At 46.6% G+C, this 21,648-nt stretch overlaps 1 protein-coding gene across 1 annotated transcript in view; it reads left to right on the forward strand.

Moving 5' to 3' along the window:
* Positions 1-21,648, forward strand: part of TOM1 (target of myb1 membrane trafficking protein) — a 235,946-nt gene that overhangs the window by 35,380 nt on the left and 178,918 nt on the right. The window lies entirely within an intron of this gene.

Here is a 21,648-nt window from a genome sequence, read left to right on the forward strand (position 1 = left end):
TCGCGCCTCGGTGGAGGTCTCTTCTTTCCGACCGTTGGGTTTGCAAAGTAGTTTCCTCGGGGTACAAGATAGAATTTCTCTCTTGTCCACCAAACAGATTTTTTCCCTCCAACCTCCGGCTTCCTCCGGATCGCCTGAAGGATCTGTCAGAAGCTGTCCAGGATCTGCTGGTCAGGGGAGTGATTGTGCCAGTTCCCTCGATGGAACGGTTTCAGGGGTTTTACTCCAATCTGTAGTCCCCAAGAAGGATTTGGTCCGTCCAATCTTGGACCTCAAGGCCCTCAATTGCTTGGGCGTCGCTTCGCTTTTGCATGAGAGTGCTGGGTCTGATGGTGGCCTCGTTCGAGGCAGTTCCGTATGCCCAATTCCACACTCGAGTGTTGCAGAAAGATTCTGTTACGTTGGAACAAGCTTTCTTTGTCTCTGGATTACCAGATTCGGGTGAGTCGACTGGTCAAGTCCTCCCTAGTGTGGTGGCTGACACCTCCGGTACTTCGGACCGGAAAATCGTTTCTGCCGTGTCATTGGACAGTGATCACGATGGATGCCAGCCTCTCCGGCTGGGGGGGTGTCTGGGGTGTCCAGTCAGCCCAGGGGCGCTGGACTCAGCGGAGTCCCGCCTTCCAATCAATGTACTGGAGCTCAGAGCGATCTAGTTGTGTCTCTCCAATCCAATCCGACAACGCCACGGCGTTCGTCAATCTGGGGGGCACATGAAGCTCGGCTGCAGCGACGGAAGTCGCGCACATCCTCCGGTGGGCCGAAAGTTACGTTCCGGTTCTGTTGGCGGTGTACATTTTGGGGGTGCTGAACTGGTAAGCCGACTACCTAAGTCGCCAAAAGCTAGACCAAGGAGAATGGTCACTACACCCGGAGGTTTTTCAGAGTCTGTGCCAAAAATGGGGCACTCTAGACGTGGACCTTCTAGCGTCCCGTCTCAATCGGAAGGTGTCACGGTTCGTGACCAGGTCGAGGGACCCGTGGGCGGACGCGTCAGACTCGTTGGTGGCGCCATGGGGGTCACTATCGCCTAATATACGCCTTCCCTCCTCTGAAGCTTCTTCCTCGCCTGCTGCGCAGAGTGGAAGCCGAGGGGATACCGACAATCCTGATTGCTCCGGATTGGCCACGCCGTCCCTGGTATGCGGACCTGGTGCGTCTGGTTGGAGACGTCCCTTGGCGTCTACCCCTGAGAGAAGACCTATCGCAGGGTCCGATCTTTCACCCTGCTTTACAGTCACTGGCTTTAACGGCGTGGCTGTTGAGAACCAGGTGTTTAAGGACCGAGGTCTGTCGGGCTCGGTGATCTCTACCATGCTACGTGCACGGAAGTCCACTTCACGAAAGATTTACCATCGTACGTGGAAGGCCTACATCTCTGTGTGAGGAGATGAAATTGCACCCCCGTACATGCTGTTCTTACAGCGTGGAATGGATAGTACGGTTAAGATTCAGATTTCGGCTCTAGCTGTCTATTTTCAGCGACCCTTGGTGGCGCACTCCCTGGTGCGTACCTTTTGTGCAGGGGGTCCGGCATGTGGCCCCTCCTGTGCGTCCTCCACGGGATTTGAATTTAGTTATTTCGGTGCTTCAAGAAGCTCCGTTTGAGGACATTCGGAAGATTCCTTTGTTGACTCTGTCCCAGAAGGTGTTTTTTCTGGTAGCAATTACCTCGGTCAGACTAGTATCTGAACTGGCGGCCTTGTCCTGCAAGGCCCCTTACCTGGTCATCCACAAGGATAAGGTGGTGCTGCGGCTTCATTCTTTCCAAAGGTTGTTTCGACTTTTCACATTGAGGAAATCGTTTTGCCATCCTTATGTCCTCGGCCGAAAAACCCGAAGGTTGCCACTTTGCATTCCTTGGGCGTGGTTCGGGCCCTACGGGTGTACTTATCTGCTACGAATCCGTTTCGGAGATCGGACTCACTGTTGTGTCGATGACTGGTCCTAAAAAAAGGTCTGGCGGTCTCGTCGGCCACCATTTCTAGGTGGATCAGACAGGTCGTGCTCCAGGCCTATGCTCTAAAGGGGCGGGCGCCTCCCTTTCAGGTTTCGGCGCATTCGACCAGGGCGATCGGTGCCTCTTGGGCTTTCCGCCATCAAGCGTCTGTCTTACAGGTATGTAAGGCAGCGACCTGGTCGTCAATCCACACCTTTTCAAAGTTTTACAAGGTGGATGTGAGTGCATCTTCGGATGCCTTCTTTGGCCGCAAGGTTTTACAGGTGGCAGTTTAAGGTTGAAGTTCCTCCGTTGAGGAGCTCTGGTTTGTTTGGGGTGAAACCTGGTTTGCTGTGTTTTTTTCCCCCCTCCCCTCGAAATTTTTTGACACTGCTTGGGGACGTCCCTAAGGTCAATGCTGCTGTGTCCGTCCATGAACGAAAGAGAAAATAGGATTTTTGTACTCTATAGGTTGCATTTTTTGAGTTACAGAGGAGGTCTAAGGCTAGAATTATTGCTCTCGCAATTGCGGCGATACCTCACTTGTGTGGTTTATCACCGTTTTCATATGCGGGCACTATTCACGTATGCGTTCGCTTCTGCATGCGAGCTGGCCGGGATGGGGCGCTTTAAAATTTTTTTTATTTTTTTTGGTTTTCTTATTTATTTTACTTGATTTTATTTATTTTTACACAGTTTAAAAAATAAAAATAAAAAAAATGGGTCACTTTTATTCCTATTACAAGGAATCCCTTGCATGACAGGTGCTCCTAAATATGAGATCTGGGGTCAAAAAGACCTCAGATCTCACATTTTAGACTAAAATGCAGTAGAAAAAATAATTGTATTTATTCTTTCCCATTCGAAAAAATTACAACAAAAAAATGTGTCTTAAGAAGTATAAGCGGAAGTGTTGTTTTGACGCCGCTTCTGCCCAGCTATGGTAGACGGGTGGGGGCCATCTTTCCCTCACTCGTCTCCATACCCAGCACGGAACAGGACCCGATCTGCTCCGCTAAGCGGCGGAGGGTGCTGGAGAGCGGCGGGGGGCCCTCTCCTGCCGCCGGTAATGGTGATCTTGCGGTTACAGGACTGCTCACGGAAAAGATGGATTTCTTGGTTGTGATAGCAGCTGCTGCCGTTACCGAGATATCCATCTTTATTGTTATCAATCTGAATTTTATTTTATTTTTAGTATTACCCAAATATACATACATTACTACTATACTCATAGCGACTAAACATACATGTAGGTGATTTATCTTAACTGAAACATCTAACAAGCATACACACATAAAAAAAAAAAAAAAAAAAAGGAAGCAGAAAAAACACCAAAAAAAAAGAGGGGGACTATAACCAAACAATAATATTCCCCTCACCATGGCTACTCATCTGTAAGGTTCCCTTTTAACCCAGATTGGGAATTCATCTGATTTTCGAAAGTCAGACCATGCAGACCAAGTATGAGAGAACTGTTCTTCCCTTCCCCCGGGCCAATAGGCTTTCCAAGTCTCTAGAGCGTTCCAATTCCTTCGCCCATTCCCCCAGGGAAGGCACTACCCTTGTCTTCCAATATCGAGGAATAACTACTCTAGCTGCTGAAATGAAGTGTCCAAGCACCTCCTCTCTTGCCTTTTTTAAGGGACCTGGGGTCATGTTTAGGAGAGCCACTCTGGGTGATGCGCAAATTACTGTATCCTCCAATTTTCCATATAAATCAAAAATTTGCTTCCAGAACCTTCTCACCGGCAGGCAATCCCACCAAACATGTAACATGCTACCTTTTGCCTCATGACAGCGCCAACAAATGTCAGGTATATCTTGATTGATTTGATGCATTATAGAAGGGCACCTATACCATCTACTCACCAACTTATATGCCTTTTCTTGTGATCTTATATCTATTGAGATTTTATGAGTCAAAATAAAACTTTTTTGCCAGTCTGCTAAAGCTATATTCTCTTGGAGTTCTTTCTCCCACTTCCGCGTGAACGGGGGGAGATCTGGATGGATTGATAGAGTAAATTATAGAAATTGAGTGTGATAATGGTTCTTCTTGCAGTAGCAAAGATTCAAATGCAGTTGGTTCAGCATATAAATCTTGTTTCGATGGAATTGATCGTATATAGCATGAGGCTTGATGTCTCTGCAACCACTGCGCAGGGTTCTGGGAGGTCTTAGTCGATGGAAAATCTACCACTGATAGTGAATCTGTCTGGAGAACTTGAGCAATAGTAGCCTATTATGTGTCACTTACCGGAAACTGCAATGTAACGGTCCCTGTTGCACGAAGTGTCCATCTTCCGCCCTCTTCCTTCCGGGGCCGCGGACTCCAGCTCTGTGACTGGCCGGAGTCACGTGACGTCACTCCCACGCAGGAGCCGTCAGTCATGCCATGACCCCAGCTAGAAAGGGCACAGCATGCTCTTTCTAAAGTATGCATGCACTGAATACATTGGCGCATGTGCAGAAGAAATTATACAGGGAATTGTAAATATCTCCTAAACTGTGTAGGCTTTGAAAATATTTCCAGCACCTACAGGTAAGCCTTTAATCTAGGCTTACCTGTAGGTGAAAGTGGTTGTATAGGGTATAACCACTTTAAGGGGGTAAAACCTTCCTGGGCTGAAGTGGTTAAAGTGAATAACTCGGCACCAAGTTCACTATATTGACCCCTTATGTATTTGTACGTGTTGATCATATTCCCCTCTTCTCAAAAGAGAAGGCAAGTTTTGCTGCTTTTGAAAAAAAATATACAATTAGCGATTTATTAATTATTACAGAGTTGTAATTTTCTTTTATGTCTACCTGGAATTCAGTGCTGTGCATTTTTATCCTGCCCTGGTTTTCAATTCAGTTCCTTCCATTTTTATTTTTTTCTGCAAAATCTATGAAAAATGTGTTCAGTATGGCAGATGGGTCTCTATCATATGCTGATATAAAGCGGAGCTCCACCCTCAAATATAACTTTACATCAGTAGTATTAAAAAAATATCATTAGTCCATTAACTAAAAAAATAACATTTTTACTTGCCTTTAAACTGTTGTTGCCAGGCAGATTAGTTAATCGGCCCTCTTCCTGCACCGCGGTGCTTAAGCTTTCTAACCTACACCGCACAGACTCCTGGGAATGTAGTGTCATAATTTTCCAGGAGTCTGTGCACTCCCAAGTCCCAAGAAATCGCGTGACTTGTACAGTACAGGTGCTGTTTACAGCGCCATGTTCAATAAGGGCACAAAGCCCTTAGTATTCATTTCATCTGCAGGACGAGAGAGAGTCCCCCCCTCCTTGCTGCGGCCATGTCCTGCCGCCGTGTCCCCCCTCCTTGCTGCGTGGTTTTCGCTGTGTGGGGATTCCGTTATCTTCCTTGTCATAACAAAGGGGCGGGACGTTCCTCCGCCGCCGCCCGTTGTTATAACAGCACAAACAATCGCCGCTACGAGCGGCGCTCTAATGCGCATGCGCAAGATTTACAGCTTCCCCAGCATGCACATCTCGCCGGGAAAAGTAAAAAAAATGCACTGGGCTTCAATTGCCCACACAGAGAATGGAAAAGGCCACAGTGTACAGGACAGTAAAGGAGGCAAGTTTTTTTTCTTACTTTACAAAACGATGTGGTATGTTTGATAGATTACAATGGGATCTTTAGCTACATAACATTTAAATGGGCTTCGCTATAAACCTGTCGGCATATGCAGGTAGTGGAAGTAGTAGTTAGTAGAATTTTTGGCTTTGGTTTGTCAAGGTGCAACGGAGTGCTGACCTGTGCGGTGTGGTTATGACAACCCACTTTTACCCATTGGGGTAAATTGTATGTGCCTGCACATGGCTTTAAGGCCCCTTTCACACGATCGACCAGGTCTGATCTTTTTTAGATGGATCTGAGCAGGCCACCCATTGACTTCTATGGGCAGGCGTATGTCCGGAAATGTGTCCACTGATGCCTGCCTGCCATCCGTTTTGCCAAGATCCACTCAAAACGGACACATCTGCTCAAAAGGGACAGGCTGGTTTTATCTGATCTCCCTATAGAGAACAGCAGGGCTCTGTCCCTGCACAGTGAGCAGAGACTGACCTGAAGGCCGCCTGCTCAGCGGCGATCAACAGAGCAATCCTTGGCTGAGCTAGTGGAGTCCGTCCAACGGATCCGCTCTGTGTGAACCCAGCCTAATGCTGAAGTTTGATCTACCTGCATTTTTCCTCCTATGCCTTCCATCCCCCATCAATAAGCTAATTACTTTTTTAAATACCCCCCCATACTCCTCATGTCCTCTGCACTGACGTAAGCAGTGGGCTTGCTCTTTGGAGTTATGAAAGTATTAAAATGCCTTGACAGGTGGATATCCATTTTGGAGGAGTGAGCGTTCCTAAGCAGATTACATTTACATGCAGACCTCTCTAGATAACGTGAGTCGCCTCCATGATTCAGCGAGTGGGGGGTTTGGAGGAAAGAATTTGATGAAGCCAGATGTCTTTTGATCTGGAAATTTAGCTTCATCCGACTAGATGAAACTTCTAATGCATGCTGTCAGAAGCTCACAATGCAGTGAAATCAATGTAATCAATTTTAGTACAGCAAAGGCGCCTGTACAAATATACAAGACTGAAGATATGGTTGAGGTTCAGCTCTATGCTTATCTTAGAACAGATAATCGGAGATCAGAACGTTTTCAATGTCCATAGTTTGTATCTTGGAGTCCTATTTCCTGTTAACCACTTCCATACTGGGCACTTATACACCTTCCTGCCCAGACCAATTTTCAGCTTTCAGCGCTGTTGCACTTTGAATGACAATTGCGCAGTCATGCTACACTGTACCCAAGCTAAATTTGTATCATTTTGTTCCCACAAGTAGAGCTTTCTTTTGATGGTATTTGATCACCTCTGGGATTTTTATTTTTTGCAAAAAAAAAATTAAAGACCTAAAATAAAATAAAAAAGTTTTTTTATTTATTTTTTTTCCGTTACAAAACTTTGTAAATAAGTAAGTTTTCTCCTTTGCTGATGGGGCTGCACTGACGGTCACGGATGGCCACTGATGGGTGTCACGGATGTACTGTATTGTACTTATTGATGCCAAACAATCCCCACTTATGGGGCTGCACGGATGGCCACGGATGGGTGGCACGGATGGCCACTGATGGGTGGCACGGATGTACTGTATTGTACTTATTGATGCCAATCAGTGCCAAACAATGCCCATTGTGGGCACTGTATGGGATCCATTGTGGTCTGGTGGCATCCCTGGTGGTCTGGTATGGGCATCCTCGGGGGGGCTGTGCTCATAATCGATCGGCACAAACCCCCCCCCCCGTCAGAGGAGCAGCCGATCGGCTCTCCTCTACTCGCGTCTGACAGACGCGAGTGAGGAAAAGCCGATAACCGGCTCTTCTTGTTTACATCGTGATCAGCCGTGATTGGACACGGCTGATCACGTTGTAAAGAGTCCCCGTCAGACTCTTTACCTAGATCCGTGTTGCGGGGTGTCAGATTGACACCCTGCAACAACGATCGCTGCAATGCGCGCCCCCGGGGGCGGGCAGCGGCTCAATATCCTGAGGAAGTCATATGACGTCCAGTCAGGATATTGAAACCACTTTGCCGCCGTCATTTTGTTATAGGGCGGGCGGCAAGTGGTTAAAAAAGGATGGTGAAAGTGTCAGAATTAGGGTTGTCCCGATACCAGTATCGGGACCGATACCGAGTATTTCCGCTAGTACTCGTACTCGCGCAAATACTCCCGATACCAAAATAGAATACTTTTTTTTGTGACATCGAGCGGTGCATAGAGGCAGGGCCGGATTAACCGTGGGGCTGATGGAGCTGCAGCTCCAGGCCCCCATCATAATATAGGCCCAAACTTAATTCTCTCACCAGGGCTCGACGGCCGGCCGACGACCACTATATAATAAATACACACGTCCAGGCAGCTGCAGCCTGCATTATGATATAGGCCCAATTGACGCAGTGAACAACATTTAATCACGGGCCTAATAAGCTGCCTCCCTGCACTGATGCACTAATGCAGTGTTTCCCAACTCCAGTCCTCAAGGCACACCAACAGGTCAGGTTTTCAGGATTTCCCTCAGATGAAACGGCTGTGGTAATTACTAAGGCAGTGAAACTGATCAAATCACCTGTGCAAAATAATGGAAAGCCTGAAAACATGACCTGTTGGTGTGCCTTGAGGACTGGAGTTGGGAAACACTGCACTAATGGGCACTGATCTGCACTGATAGGTGGCACTGGCTAGCTGCACTTTTGGGCACTGGCACCGATGAGCTGCACTGATAGGTGGCACTGGCAGTGATCACTCCTTCAATGATATGTAGTTTTCCAGTACCGTATGCTAAAAAACAGCCCCACACCATGATGTACCAGTTCTTCATAATTCTAAAGAAAATATCCTTAGTCTGTATTGTGGTTTGAAAACGGTCACATAACATTTAAAAAAAGTATCGGTATTCGGTATCGGCGACTACTTGAAAAAAAGTATCGGTACTTGTACTCTGTCTCAAAAAAGTGGTATCGGGACAACCCTAGTCAGAATACAACAAAATGTATGCAATTTTTTTTTTGCTATAAAAACTTTCCATCTGCACGGGTCTTCGTTTAGAAATCTGAGATCTGTAGACAGTACTAATATATATCTTGGATCTCTGGTGCTCCAGATCGAAGAATGTTCCCTGGGTGGTTGCAGAGCTGGCTTGACCCTGATATTTCCTTGGCCACGCTCTTTTCTAAGCAGAAAACATATTTTAGGTCCAACAGAACCTGCTGTGGAGAAGTAATAACTTTCCTCTGTCATCTTCTATGGGTGTAGTCGTTGACATGGCAGATGTGTATGCTGTTTGTTTACATTATGCTTACCAGAAATTGCAGTTGCTATGCGGATCTTCCTAGTCCGCGGCTGGTCTTCATCCTCGCGTTGTCTTCCGGGAAATGGTGCGTGCTGCCTTCCGGGAACTGTGTGTATGTCAGAGAGCAGCCGCCCATTCATACAGTGCCGCGAGACTCGCGCAGTAGGAAATGGGCAGTCAAGCCGCAAGGCTCCACTGCCTGTTTCCCTTATTGAGCATTGCGGTGCCGGGAGCTGCAACGATTGAGGGATCGGCCTTGGCAGGGGGCGCTGACATTGCGAGCGCCTAGGACAGGTAAGAGTCATTTGTAGCTGCTGACTTTAAAAAAATGTATAAATCGTGGATGAAAACCTGCTTTGACCACTTGACAACTGGGCACTTGAATCCCCTTCCTAACCAGACCAATTTTCAGCTTTTGGTGCTCTCACATTTTGAATGACATTTACTCGGTCATACAACATTTTACCCATGTGAAATTTTCATCCTTTTTTTCACACAATTGGAGCTTTCTTTTGGTGGTATTTAATCTCCGTTGGGTTTTTATTTTTTTGTGCTATAAAAGAAAAAAGACTGAATTCTGTAAAAATATTTTTTCTTTGTTTCTATTATAAAATTTAGCAAATTTAGTATTTTTTTCTTCATACATTTTAACATTTTAAACATTATCTCATGTCCTAGTGGACGAAACACGTCGGGAGACCTCCATTGTTGCCACATTTTATACAAAGCGCTTGAATATCATCGCAAATGTAAGTGTTCTGACTTCATGAAACTTTTCATATGTAATACAGTGTTACGCTATGTGGCTGTTTTTTATTTTTTTTTATTTTTATTTTTTTTCTTCCATTATATGACATAACCCTTCCACATCCATTTGCGATTCCCTGGGCCATCACTTCTTATGAGATAACCCACTAGGAAGCTACCCTTCTCTGTGACTCTCTCCATCCTGCTGACATTTTGTCATTCCTGGTACAGGATCTTGAAGTCCATAGGATCGCCCAAAGTACATTGTGGTTCCACCACGCAAGCCTGTTTGATCCATTGAACGTAGGTTCTCTAGGGTTCAAATGTTCTGGTAAGCCTCTTACCTGTGGGGGGGGGGGGGGGGGGTTCCCTTCACTTTATCACCTCTTCACTTGCACAGATTTGCATGGTTTGAAGTTGTCGCCATATTTTGAACTTTGTCAAGTTTGGTCACTTTTAAGGACAGCTAGCCTTTGCATTTTTGCACCTGTTTTTATTTTCCCTGCATATAGACATTTATTGTGTGCTTATGAGGACATTCTTATTCACATTGTTCACTATTATCATTTGAGCACTTTTTTTATCAAGTTTTTACGCATTTATTCAAGTTTTCACATATATATTCAGATTGGCGCTACACTTTTTTTTTTTCACATGTATTGACAACTTGACTCCTGTTTAAAAACCTTCTCTGCTTTACAGGCACAAGCTAATCTCCTTGCTGGGGAGTTTTTTCGTTATTTTAAAATCTCTTTGCGACGCATACCTGAACATATTCTTCCCTCACTAGTTTGACTTTGGGGGCATCTGCAATTCTGACTCCCACGCTTCGGGCCTCCTATCTAGACTTTACTCTCCTCTCGCCCCCCCCCCCCCCCCCTTCTTTCTTCCTACATTCTTGTACGTCTAACTGGGCCTTGGATTTCGGAATGCAGCTGGACAAGGAGGTGTGGGAGGAGATTTGAGTGACTACCAAATTATCTCAAAATATTTTGGCAGTAGGGACCAATTACAAGGCTCTTCTACGCTGGTACATGATCTCTGCACGAATCTCCAAATTTTCCCATGGCTACCCCTCTGTGTGTTCATGGTTTTTCTTTTGTTTTTGTTATTTACAAAATGTTATAAGTACTTTTTCTCCTTCACTGATGGGGTGGCACTGGCAGGGATTGCTGATGGGCACTGATTGGCATCCCTGGTGGTCCAGGGTGACATACATGGTGGCAATCCATTGTGGGCATCCGCGGGGGGGGGTTTGGCTGTGCTGACAATTAGTGCAGACTAGAGCTGCATGATTTTGGCTAAAATGAGAATTAAATGTTTTTGCTTCGAATAAAGATCACGATTCTCACGGTGTAATATCATATTTCACATTATACAAAAAACTATTGTGCTAACTTTACGGTTTCGTTTATTTTTTATTTTTTTATTCATTAAAGTGGTTGTAAAGGTGTTTTATTTTTTTTTAATAACATACATACTTGCCTTCACTGTGCAGTTAGTTTTGCACACAGTGGCCCTGATCCTCATCTTCTGGTGTCCCTCGGTGGTTGTCTCAGCTCCTCCCCGCAAGAGCTAACCCACTTTGGGAAGCGCTCTCCCAAGGGGGTAGCCATAGCGTTATTGATTTGATTGACAGCAGTGGGAGCCAATGGCTGCACTGCGATCAATCATCCAATGAAGAGCTGCCTCAAGCTGGGGGGAAAGCATCGCGGGATTGCGCCCACGTAGTTTTATGGCTCGGGTAAAACTGGGGGTTGAGGGGCCGGAGAGTGTAAGGTATTTTTTTCACCTTAATGCATAGGTGAAAAAACACGAAGCTTCACGACCCTTTTTTTAAAGTGGGGTGTGTGTTTTTTTTTTTATGCGTTTTGAAAGTCCGGTGCGCAAATTCGGTGTGACGTAAAATATTGCAGCAACCACCATTTTCTTCTCTCGGGTCTCTGCTAAAAAAAATTGGGTGTTCCAAGCAATTCTCTAGCACAAAATGAACAACAAATGTCAAACTCTTCTCTACTCGCGTCTGTCAGATGTGAGTGAGGAAAAGCTGATGAACGTCTTTCTGTTTACACTTTGATCAGTTGTGATTAGACACTGCTGATAATGTGATAGTCTTCGTCAGACTCTTTACCGAGATCGGTGTTGCGGTGTGTCAGACTGAAAGACGTCATATGATAACGGAACCGCCGCCTGCCTGTCATTCTGCTATTGGCTGGGCAGGAAGTGGTTAAGAATGACAACTCGTTATGTGTATAAGACACCTGTCAACAGAATCGTCTTTTTTTTTTTCTGTAAAAACCTCACTATGTGGGCATGACCAAAAGCGCTGTTAAAGGACAGAATGGGCTACAAGATGATCAGCAAGAAGCTTGGTGAGAAGGAAACAATTGTTGGAGCGATTATTTGGTAATGGAAGAAATACAAAATAACCATCCTTGGTCTGGAGCTCCATGCAGGATTTTTCCTTAATGGGGTAAGGATGATCATGAGAAAAGTGAGGGATTATCCCAGAGCTACATGGGAGGAACTTGTGATTGATTGATCTCATGGCAGTTGGGACCACAGACACCAAACAGACATTTGGTAACAATACGCCGCCATGGATTGAAATCCTGCAGTGTCCACAAGGTCCCCCTCCTTAAGAAGGCCCATCTGAAGTTTGCCAATGAACATCTTAATGATTCGGAGAAGGATTGTGAGAAAGTGCTGTGGTCAGACTAGACCAAAATTGAGCTCTTTGTCATTAACTCGACTTTCTGTGTTTAGAGCCAGAAAAATGCTGACTGTGGCCTTAAGAACACCATCCCTACAGTAAAGCGGCCCCGTCCGTACGAGCTCGCACGCAGAAGCGAACACATACGTGAGTAGCGCCAGCATATGTAAACTGTATTCAAACCAAACATGTGAGATATCGCTGCGATCGTTAGAGCGAGAGCAATAATTCTAGCTTTAGACCTCCTCTGTAACTCAAAACATGCAACCTGTAGAATTTTTTTTAAACATTGCCTATGGAGATTTTAAAGGGTAAAAGTTTGTCGGCATTCCACGAGCGGACGCAATTTTGAAGCGTGACATGTTAGGGAATGAATTTACTCGGCGTAACATTATCTTTCATTATATAAAAAAAAAAATGGGATAACTTTACCGTTTTATTTTTTAATTAAAAAAAGTGTATTTTTCCCCCAAAAAACACGCTTGTAAGACCGCTGCGCAAATACGGCGTGACAAAGTATTGCAACGTTCGCCATTTTATTCTCTAGGGTATTAGAATAAAAAATATATATAATGTTTGGGGTTTCTAATTAGAGGGACGGAGATGGCAGTGAAAACAGTGAGAAATTACACATTAGAACTGGTTTAACTTGGTAGTGCCAACGGCCACCACCAGATGGCGCCAGGTCAAAGAAGGAAATTTGGTACTTCACAAGGCCGCAAAACCGCGGCCTCAATTACCGGCCATCGCAGGCCCGCAGTGATCACGTGGTGGGGGTGCACGGCGCCAGGTCACAATTTCTTGTCACAATTGCGACCTGGTGCCCGGATATTTTTGAACCCTGCAGTAAAGCGTTGAGGTGGAAACCTCATACTTTAGGTCTGTTTCCCTGCTAAAAGTACAGGCTGACTTTGCCACATTAATAGGCCAATGGACAGGGTCATGCATTTTAAAATCTTGGATGAGAACCTTCTTCCCTTAGCCGGAACACTGAAGATGGGTTGTGGATGGGTCTTGCAGCATTACAATGACTCAACACCTAACGCCAATGCAACAACCGAGTGTCTCAAGAAGCACATTAAGGTCATGGAGTGGCCTAGCCAGTCAGGAAGCTGAAATTTCAAGTTGCCAAGCGACATTCAAAAAATCTTTTAAGGATTTAGAGAAGATCTGTAAAGAGTAGACCAAAATCCCTCCTGAGATGTATGCAAACCTAGTAAACCAACTACAAGAAACCTCAGTGCTTGCAAAGAAGGGTTTCTCCAACAAGTACCAAGTCTTGTTTTGCTTGGGGACCAGATACTTATTTTACTAATTTTGTATTAACCTTTTGTATCTTTTATTTTTTTATTTTGTTTTAGGATTTTTGGTTGATATTCTCTCATTTAAAATACAGCTATGATCAAAATTGTAGACCATTCATTTCTTTGTAAGTGGACAAACTTGCAAAATCTGCAGGGGCAGTGCCGGCCCAAGACATTGTGCTGCCTGGGACCAAGAATGAAATGCTGCCCCCCCCCAAAAAAAAATCACACCCACCAAAAGGCCCCCACATTCATTATTTTATATCATGATGACTAAGGGGGACCCGTCAAGGTATACATGTATAGAAGTAAAAAGAGGACCTGTCATGGTTCTATACATGTAATGCATGTATAGAACCATGACAAGTCCTCTTTATACTCCTATATACATGTATAGAGCCATGACAGGTATTCTTTATACTCCTATATACATGTATAGAACCATGACAGGTCCTCTTTTACTCCTATATACATGTATAGAGCCATGACAGGTCCTCTTTATACATGTATAGAGCCATGACAGGTCCTCTTTATACTCTGTTATACATGTAATGTATAAAGGAGTATAAAGAGGACCTGTTATGGCTCTATACATGTATAAAGAGGACCTGTCATGGCTCTATACATGTATATAGGAGTATAAAGAGGACCTGTCATGGCTCTATACATGTATGTATGAGTATATAGAGGACCTGTCATGGCTCTATACATGTATGTAGGAGTATATAGAGGACCTGTCATGGTTCTATACATGCTGACTGCCTCACTAGCTGACTGCCCCCTCAGGGCTGCGAGTGCTCTGCCCGCCCGCCACCACTAACGGCAGCGGCGCCGGGCTCCTCGCAGGCTGCGAGTGTCCTCACCAGGGCAGCCATCAGAAATTTTGGGGCCCCTTACAATACTTCAGTACTGATCCCCCCCCCTGGGCATGACCACCAACATTCCCCAGGGTAGACCCACTGGCCATCTCACAGAATCTGCTGTAAATGGGGAGGATTACAATGTACAGCTTACCAATACTTAGATGTGGTGGCTGAATTCATTTGTATTTTTTTTTTTGGGATAAAGGTGTTTTTGAATAAATAGAAAATGACCACTGTAAGCACCTCTACCAGTGTTAAATGGAGGAAGAGAGCAGGGAGAGAGAAGCGGGGCAGATAGAGGGGGTGGAGAGAGAGAGCAGGGCAGATAGAGAGAGCAGGGACGCAGAGAGAGAGGGGCAGAGAGAGAGGAGGGGCGGACAGAGAGAGAGGAGGGGGGGCGGACAGAGAGATAAGAGATGGACTGAGAGAGAAGTAACAGAGAGCGAGAAGGGGGTAGAGAGAGAGCAGGGAGAGACAGAGGGGGTAGAGAGAGAGCAGGGAGAGACAGAGGGGGTAGAGAGAGAGCAGGGAGAGACAGAGGGAGTAGAGAGAGAAGGGAGAGACAGAGGGGGTAGAGAGAGAGAGAGCAGGGAGAGACAGAGGGGGTAGAGAGAGAGAGCAGGGAGAGATAGAGTAGGACGAGAGACAGGTGGGGCCGAGAGAGCAGGGATTGAGAGAGGGGCGGAAATAGAGAGCAAGGGGCAGAGAGAGAGGGAGGGTGGGTCAGGGGGAGAGAGAGAGGTGGGTCAGGGGGAGAGAGAGAGGTGGGTCAGGGGGAGAGAGAGAGAGAGTTGGGTCAGGGGGAGACAGGGGGTCAGGGGGAGAGAGAGAGGGAGATCAGGGAGAGAGAGAAAGGGAGATCAGGGAGAGAGGGAGATCAGGGGGAGAGAGAGGGGGGTCGGGGGAGGTTAGGGAGAGAGAGGGGGGGGTCAGGGAGAGAGGGAGAGAGAGGGGGCCAGGGAGAGAGGGAGAAAGGAGGGGCATGGTCTGGTCACAGTGCTCTCACATGAATGGTCCCTGGGGGTTTTCAGTCAGCAGCTTCTCTCGATGTGGCTGTCGGCTCCTTAATCTTCCTGCCCCCACTTCCCCTTCACAGATGCAGCAGCACACAAGCAGGGAGAGAGGAGACTGTCATGCTGGAGGGGAGGACGGAGCAGTGCGGGGATCCCCTCCTTCCAGGACAGCCGCACCTCCCAAGCTGCCTGTCACTGCAAACAGCACACTGAGCCAAGGGACGGAATCAGACCCAGCACACAGCCGCAACACTTCACTCGGCTGTGTGCTACATGGGTCTGTCAGGCGGGGGTGGGAAGGGAGGAACACAGAACGCTGCTCTGCTTCATTCCCTGTCTCCGGTCCGCAGCTTCTGACAGAGGGAGAAGCGGGACGAGCAGGCTTAAGCACATGAAGCCCGCAGTTGTCCTGTTATGTGGCCACTGTTTGGAAGCACGGGGGGGGGGGGGGGGGGAAATCGGCTGCTCTCGCTACCCCGGGAACGGTGATGGCGGGCGGCAATTTGCCGCTCCCCCGAAAGTGCCGCCTGGTACATTGGTACCATCTGGTCCCATGGTATGGCCGGGGATCAAAGAATTTACCCCACTGTATTTCCTGTTTGTTGGACTTATAATATGTGTGTTTTTGGTGTCTTTTTGTCCCAGTCATCCTCTTCTTCAACAACCAATTGCTGCATTTCCTCTTGTCATTACCTTTTCAGAGCCATTAGACTCGTTGTCATGACTTGTGCATATATTCTCTATGTATCACTCATTCTTGCATATGTCTCTAACATGATTGTCATTTTTTGTATCCATTTTAATCACCTTCATTCAATTATATTCAATAAAAAGGTGGCATGATGAAACGCCTTTTTATTTTACATCACATAGATGTCCATTTCCTTTGCATCGCTTCATAAACGACCTGGAGGATGGGGTAAACGGTTCAATCTCTGTATTTGTGGACGATATTAAAGGGGTTGTAAAGGTTATTTTCTAAATGCGTTCCTGTGACGGTATTAGAATGATATCCCCGTCAAAGTCTTCCCTTCTTCCCATAAAGAAAATCACCCCAATATTCCACGAGGAGGGATATTCCTGGATTCACCCAATAAGCCACACATGGGTCACGCTTACTGCTGGAACAAGACACACTTTAATGGCAGCATTCAGCTGGTTATATGCAGGTTACAAGCTGTTACAATGACAATCTCCGCCCCCCCCCTCACACAGTGGGGGTCTTCAATACAGATCCTTGGAAACAATGATATCTCCTTGAACTAATCAATCTCTAGACCCTCTGGCACCGAACCTGCCAGACACATTTCTTTAGATAATGACATCAGTGACGTTAATTACTAGTTGTACAGAATACATTATCTAGACAGCTTGGACCCGCATATAGAAGGGATGATTACCACAATGAAGCAATCAGAATAATTAACATGAGCCACTTATCTAATAACCGTAAACAGTAAACACAGGGCTCCTTCACACACACAATAGACCATTTACCCTTTGAAATAGGACTGGCTGAGGAAGGGTCATTACCATATCAACAACCTGTTAGCCGAGGAGTGAGTCATACCTGAAATCACCTGTTACACACCATATTACTTAGCAGGGAGAATTTACTGAAGCATCCTTCACAATGGCCCCCCTTTTTCTCCCTGCTCCGGCAACCCGGTTGGACCTTCCCTGGTCCAGTAGGGTTGACAGGTTCAGAGCTTTTAGTCCGAGGTTAACTCTGTTTGGCATGACTGACCTCCCTTGGCAACTGCTTCCGACTCAGGTATGCCACCGGGTCGTCGGATCACACGCCGGTCAGTCCCCAAGTCTTTGTGCGATCTGCAGAGTCACCAGAAGTCAGTGTGAAGACAGCGAATGGGTCTGTGTGCCGCCGTCTAGGTGTCCCGCTATGGGAGGGGGCAGGTTATGGCTCTGAAGTGACAATCACAGGAGATTCATAAAAAAGAAAAAGTTATATTTGATGGAATGCTGTAGCACTGGTGCACAGAGTCCGGAGGGGGGGATTGGATCAGTGCCCTATAGGGTCAGCCACCCCCTGCTCCCTCCGCAGCCGCCGGTTCTCCTCTTTGAGCTTCTCCAGCTCCATCTCCCCATCTCCAGTTCATGGAGCTTGGGGGGGTCGGCCTGCTGTGACCTCAGGCGGTTGTTCTCCTCCTCCATGCGGCTTATGCACTCCTCCAGCTCCATGTACTCACGGATCAGCTCCTGCTTGCTCATGTCCTGCAGGCTCTCCATGTGGTCCTTCATCATCAGGAACTAGGTGGTGGTGTAAGGGGCCACCGGTGGGCCCTTGGCGAACATCTCGGCCCGCATCTGAGACGCCCGCTGCGACTCCCTCTCCTCCAGTCGCTTCTTCTCCTCCCAGGTCAGCTTGTTATACGGTTTGCAGGACCTCCTCTTCTTGGAGGGTGGCCGGCGGTGCCTCTTTCTGCCCAGCTCCCTCCAGGGCCCCTCCGGCTCATGGCTGTCGCCCATGACCAGCTGACAATGGTGTTCCCTGTTGTCCGTAATACCACATTGTACCATGAGGGCTTCGTAAGGGGTGCCCAATGGTTCTTCCGGACCCAGCTCCTGGGGATCCCAAGCCGAGTCTACACAATGGGCTGCTGCTGGTGGGCGGTACCCAGGTTGAGACCAATTTGACCTGGTGTTGTCATTCATGGGGCAATTCTGCTTGAAGTGACCCAGCTGTTTGCACCGGAAGCAGCGTTGTTCGTTGTCCTCCTGGCGTTGATAGCGAGGGCTAGATGTCATCGGTCTGTTAGGAGGTTGGTATCTAGCGGCTGGTGGGTGTGAGGGCGCCGTTGGTCGTGGAGGTTGTACCCGTGGTGTGACCTGGTTTGTCTTGCGAGTATCCGCATATTCATCCGCCAACTTCGCGGCCTCTGGTAGAGTCATGGGCCTGCGATCTCTCACCCAGTCTTTGATGTCCGTCTTGATGTGATTGTAAAATTGCTCCAGGAGCATTAGTTGCAAAATGTCCTCTGCGGTGGTGGCCTGGCTGCTGTTAACCCAGTTAGAGGCCGACAGGGATAACTGGCATGCCCATTCCGCGTAAGAGTCTTTTGTGGTTTTGCGTGAGTCCCTGAACTTCTGTCAGTGGGACTCTGGGGTTACTGCATAACGAGCCAGGAGCACTTCTTTAACCCGGGCGTAGCTATGGATATCCTGATCTGGCACGGTCCGGAAAGCATCAGAAGCTTTGCCTGACAGTTTGCCTGACAATATTGCAACCCACTCTCCTCTAGCTATTCGGTGCAGGTTACATTGTCGCTCAAAATCTGCCAGGTAGTTATCAATTTCAGTCTTTCATCAAAAGCGCTAAACGGAATCTTCCTTGCGTCTGCTGTGCTGTACTCACTGTTTGGAGAATGTGCGGCTGCTTGTTGGACTGCTGCCAGTTTTAACTGGTAGTTCTGCGTCTCTTATTTGTTTAGCCTCCTCCGCTAACAGGTCTATCACTTTCAGCACCACATCCGCCGTTGGGTTCGGACCGAACCATGCTAGCTTCTCTCTCATTAGCTTGTTGGCTGGTGATTCCTCTTCCTGACTCACTGGTGTCTCCATCTCTTGTACTGCTGGCGTTGCTGCAACCAAGTTCTCCTGGTCTAGCTCCATTAATTCTTCTGTGATGCCCCGCTTGGTTTTGTTGCTAGCAATCCTTCCACGACGTCCAGTAGTTCTTCCAGTGTCTGCTTGGAATCCGGGTGTAAAGGAGAGTAGAAGGGAAAATCCCGCTGCTGCCAACCAATTGTCACGGTATTAGAATGATATCCCCGTCAAAGTCTTCCCTTCTCCCCATAAAGAAAATCACCCCAATATTCCACGAGGAGGGATATTCCTGGAATCACCCAATAAGCCACACATGGGTCACGCTTACTGCTGGAACAAGACACACTTTTTAATGGCAGCATTCAGCTGGTTATATGCAGGTTACAAGCTGTTACAATGACAATCTCCGCCCCCCCTCACACAGTGGGGGTCTTCAATACAGATCCTTGGAAACAATGATATCTCCTTGAACTAATCAGTCTCTAGACCCTCTGGCACCGAACCTGCCAGACACATTTCTTTAGATAATGACATCAGTGACGTTAATTACTAGTTGTACAGAATACATTATCTAGACAGCTTGGACCCGCATATAGAAGGGATGATTACCACAATGAAGCAATCAGAATAATTAACATGAGCCACTTATCTAATAACAGTAAACAGTAAACACAGGGCTCCTTCACACACACAATGGACCATTTACCCTTTGAAATAGGACTGGCTGAGGAAGGGTCATTACCATATCAACAACCTGTTAGCCGAGGAGTGAGTCATACCTGAAATCACCTGTTACACACCATATTACTTAGCAGGGAGAATTTACTGAAGCATCCTTCACAGTTCCTTTAACCACTTAAGACCCAGACCTTTAGGCAGCTAAAGGACCCGGCCAGTTTTTGCGATTCGGCACTGCATCGCTTTAACTGACAATTGCGCGGTCGTGCAATATGGCTCCCAAACAAAATTGGCGTCCTTTTTTCCCCACAAATAGAGCTTTCTTTTGGTGGTATTTGATCACCTCCTGCGGTTTTTATTTTTTGCGCTATAAACAAAAATAGAGCGACAATTTTGAAAAAAATTCAATATTTTTTACTTTTTGCTATAATAAATATCCCCCAAAAATATATATAACATTTTTTTCCCCCTCAGTTTAGGCCGATACGTATTCTTCTACCTATTTTTGGTAAAAAAAATCGCAATAAGCGTTTATAGGTTTGCGCAAAATTTGTAGCGTTTACAAAATAGGGGATAGTTTTATTGCATTTTTATTTATTTATTTTTTTACTACTAATGGTGGCGATCAGCTTTTTTTTTTCATGACTGAGACATTATGGCGGACACTTCGGACAATTTTGACACATTTTTGGGATCATTGTCATTTTCACAGCAAAAAATGCATTTAAAATGCATTGTTTACTGTGAAAATGACAATTGCAGTTTGGGAGTTAACCACAAGGGGGTGCTGATGGAGTTATGTATGACCTCATCTGAGTTTCTAACTGTAGGGGTGTGTGGCTGTAGGTGTGACGTCGTTGATTGTGGTTCCCTATATAAGGGAACACACGATTGATGACGGCGCCACAGTGAAGAACGGGGAAGCTGTGTTTACACACAGCTCTCCCCGTTCTTCAGCTCCGGGGACCGATCGCAGGACTCCAGCGGCGATCGGGTCCCGCAGTCGCGGAGCTTCGGACCGGGTCGCGGGAGTGCGCCCGTGACCCATGGCTGGGCACTTAGAGGACGTACCTGTACGTGCTTGTGCCCAGCCGTGCCATTCTGCTGATGTATATGCGCAGGAGGCGGTCCTTAAGTGGTTAACTACCTAAGCCCCGGACCATTATTTTTTTTTTGAGCCGTGATCCTCAAACTACGGCCCTCCAGCTGTTGCGGAATTACACATTCCGTGAGGCATTGTAAAACTGACATTCACAGACATGACTAGGCGTGATGGGAATTGTAGTTCCTTAACAACTGAAGGGACATAGTTTGAAGACCCATGCTGTAATGCATTGCAAGACTCTTCCTCCAGCTCTGTCCACGAATAATGGATCGCTGCACTTGTATTTATTTGAGAACTTCAAGTCAATCTGCCATGGTGGCAGACAGAATTTATAGAGATGGGGCAGGGCTTTGGGTGTTAGGGATGGTCTTCCTGGCACCATGTTGCACCCTAAATTACATGTAATATGGCCTTAAAGGTAGGCTTGGCCTCTAAGTGGTGATTGTCAACTTTCTTGGCAAGGGGGTCTCAAGTCCTTGACCTCCCAAAAGGGGTCACATATCAAATTAGGTAATTATTTAGTCTGAGACAATAGACACACAACAGGCTATGGTTAAAAACCTAAAGGTGTGATACAAGAGATGGTTAGTCTATGAGCATAAGAAGGATTTTGGTTTGGCTGCGCTGACGTCGTAGCCACCCAGTGGAACGCACACTTGCTCCAGGCAGAGTGGAGCGACGTAACCAGCGAAAACTTGGTGGCGATTTTTTTTTTTCCCCCGCTGTGCTGCAAAAAGGAAATTTTTATGTGAGTTAAAGTTTATATTGCATCTTCTTGAGCTTTTTTCCTAATTATATTGTGTATTGAAAGTATCCCTCTCTGGGTCTAAACTCAGAGGAGGCTTGGAACATCCTTGCAAA

The sequence above is a fragment of the Rana temporaria genome, chromosome 7, assembly GCF_905171775.1.
Source record: "Rana temporaria chromosome 7, aRanTem1.1, whole genome shotgun sequence".
NCBI classification, from domain to species: domain Eukaryota; kingdom Metazoa; phylum Chordata; class Amphibia; order Anura; family Ranidae; genus Rana; species Rana temporaria.